This window comes from Barbus barbus, assembly GCF_936440315.1.
Source record: "Barbus barbus genome assembly, chromosome: 23".
Taxonomy (NCBI): Eukaryota; Metazoa; Chordata; class Actinopteri; order Cypriniformes; family Cyprinidae; genus Barbus; species Barbus barbus.
This window is the reverse complement of record NC_136751.1, coordinates 25,788,700-25,792,271: the sequence shown is the minus strand read 5'-3', so window position 1 is coordinate 25,792,271 and position 3,572 is coordinate 25,788,700.

Genomic DNA, 3,572 nt, shown 5'->3' with positions numbered 1-3,572 from the left:
CATTTAAGGGAAGAAGATTGAGGAGGTGTAACGGTCAGGTGGGGAGAGAGAGGGTGAAAGGTGGGCGTCAAGGAACTGACAGAGGCATGAAGGGGAAGCAGGGAACTCTGTCTGGTTACTCATGGAGATCCACAGCACTGGGTTCAGCCTTTGAACTGCAGAGAAACAGACAGAGAGAAAGAGACACTATAAGGCAAGGAGACTAAGCGTAAAATATATATGTGAGAAATCATAATGCTGTAGTACTTCCCGCCTTTCAGTAAAAAACAAGTTTGTTTTGGGAAGCACATAAACTGGACCAGCCTGGAAAATAAAAGTTGTTCTTAGTCTTAGGAGCAAAACATATTTGAAATATGTAAATGACATGAAATCATGACAGTTTTGGAGATTTCAGACTTTTCAAGTAGTTAATCAGAGTATTTATTTTGATTAATTATTTCTTCCATGATGTACCTATAGAGCTGTTAAGCCATTATGTACTATAAATTTGTGCCATAATTCTTTTTTTTTTTTTTTATATTTAGATGCTTTGTTTTACTACATAAATTACACAAAATCATACCTCAAATGTGAATTTTGAAGTTTTTATAAACATAAGTTGCTAACAAGTTACTGTAGAAGAGCTGTCAAGATTTTTGTCATTTTTAAATATTTTTAGTTCACCCAAGTATTCCATATGAGTTTCTTTCTTCTGCTTAACATGAAAGATGTTTTGAAGAATGCGTGTAACCAAACAGTTGCTTGTCCACATTGACTTCCTTAGTATGGAAAAAAAATACTGTAGAATTCAATGGTGACCAAACACTGTTTGGTTACACAAATACCTCAAAATATCTTCTTTGTGTTCAGCAGAAGGAGGAAATACTGTACATACAGTTGTGCAACACTGGAGGGTGAATATATAATGACATAAGTTTCATTTTTTAGTGAACTATTTCTTTAATGTAAGGAAGTTGAATAGTTGTCTGATTCGTAAAGCATTTTGGCATTTGCATATAAAATACATGTTTACATAATACACAATACATATTTGGTATATAAAATAGACGTTTAGCATATAACTGTGCAATATATGTTATAGAATAAAATGTTCAAGTATCTTCCAGTACTGCTTACCACAGACCTTATTTTACTCCTAAATTTAAAACTGTCACTATAAAAGCCCAAAGGAAAATCCAGAGGGAACCTGTAGGTCGAAAATGCTAATTCTCTTCTGGGTTTTTAGACTACTACCTGAACAGCTCTATTACTTGCATAGGAAATAACTACCCAGAGGCGTTACAAAGACAGCCGCCGCTTGAACTGAATTAAATAGACTTTTGTTAGTCAGATGTAGCTCAGACTTCAGCATTAGACATTTCAGGGCTCTCCTGTGTTTTGCAGGGTCAGTTTGGTCTCTGTAATCACAGTGTTCTGTTTAAAGAACACTGAAAGAAGATCATCTGCAAAGATATAAAACAGGCGCGCACAGACAAACGAATCTCAACAAATTCGCCCAACACCAACTCCTCTGCGCCTTCCGTACACTTACGAACAGATTTGTCAAAACAGATTCTCAAGGATGGAAAACACACGAGAAACATAAATTAATCAGCACAGAAGCTCAGACAGATGATGCAACTGTTTAGCTGATTGATGAAAACAAAACAAAACTTTGTATCCACTGATATTTAATTTAGTTTTTTTAACCCTTGATTCACTAAAGGAATTATGCTAATCAGGTAATTATCAATCAACACATTTATTTACATTATTACGATCAATAGAAAATGCATGCTGGTGTCTCTTTAGAATAGTAAATTGTATGGCAAAATATTTTTGCTGCCTGTTTTCCCCCTATTTTGCTTAATGGTCTAAAGTAACACATTTCACAAACATTTCACTCATGTTTGAAAAAAACCCCCGAATTAGACATAATGAAATTAAGTTGTGATAAAAAGTTCAATAATTGTTGCTTAGTTCATTGAGTAAACAGTAAGTCAGATGCAATTTTATGTTGTGATCTCAAGCAAGATTATTATTTTCTCTTTAGTTTGCCCAGATTAAAGGCCCATTCACACCAAGGATGATAACTATACAGATAACGATAAATATATAGTTCTAAAAATCGTCCTCAATATTAAAGTATAGCAGAGTTCACACCACAGCTATAACGATAAAGGCACAGATATTGTACAAACGATATTGTTGGAATCACTTTCAAAATGTTTTTTTTTTCCAGCTGATGAACGATGAAAACATTGACAGCCAATCAGAATCCATCCTGCTATAACGAGCAAAAAAATTTAAAGCGGCAGATGAGCGTGCGCTTACAATAAATAGACGATATCATCCACTAGTGTGGACGCTAATATCGTTATCTTTATAGTAGTGCTGTCGAACAATTACTCACGATTAATTGCATCCAAAATAAAAGTTTTTGTTTACATAGTATATTTTATTTTTATTTTGGATGCGATTAATTGCGATTAATCGTTTGAAAAAATTACGATTAATCGTTATCTTTATAGTTATCGTTCTTGGTGTGAACGGGGATTAAAGGGTTAGTTTACCCAAAAATAAAAATTAGTTCACCCCCCCAGGGCCGTATAAGGCACATTACGGATGTGCACACTTTATTTAACTTCTTCTGCACTGTTGACAAAAAGCACCCGCTTACCCCATTGTAAGGCTTGGGGGGGGGGGGGGGGCAGGACAATTTTTAACATAACTCTGATTGGATTCGTCTGAAAGAAGAATGTCATGTACACCTAGGATGCTTTGAGGGTGAGTAAAACACAGGCTAATTTTCATTTTTTGGGTGAACTAACCCTTTAAGTTCACATAAATCCATTCAGCTGTGTGGAAAAGTCATACATTTGTTAAGTTTGAGTCTGTGTTAAAGCACTAAATTCAACTGTGCATGATGAAGGTTTTTGCACTGAAATGTGCAAAAGCGATGCAACGGTTTGTGAATGTCTGTGGAGAGTATGAGAAACTATTGTAAAGCTAAATCCATTATGTCCTGTTATGTAACATCATTTCCTTTCCCTTCTTCAAATAAGCATTAATGTTTCTTCCTTGTTAGTATGGAGTTGATTTCCCCCTTGTTAATGGAGCTCAGATGACAGAAGTATGAAATACTAATTAAATCCTGAACCTACGACTTTTAGAAAACACTACAAATTTAGCCGCCTGATAAATAGCTTCTCAGAGAGCTAAGCGAAAGGCACTAATTGTTAAATCTGATGCTGGGTATGTGCGTCTCTCCATTTGTGCTGAAACCGTGCAAAAGGCAGCCTTGATATCTAAGCCTGGTTTTTGATCTCAGGGCTTGGGAAAAAACGTCCCTAATCTGATTTCCTCTTCCACTTTTTCGTGCAGAAGGGTGGGTGAGCGCAGGCAGTGGTGACGGCGATGGGGGGTGGATTTATGAGGTGTGTGAGACGGCTTGCCGGGTTTCCACGGCTCTGGCAGCTACACAAAGGCTCACAGCCTGGCCCGGAGATGGCTCCAAGGCTGGATAACACTCAACCGCAGTGATGCTATCGTCACCGTGCAATGCAACACAAAGCTCAACACGCAGGCCTCTG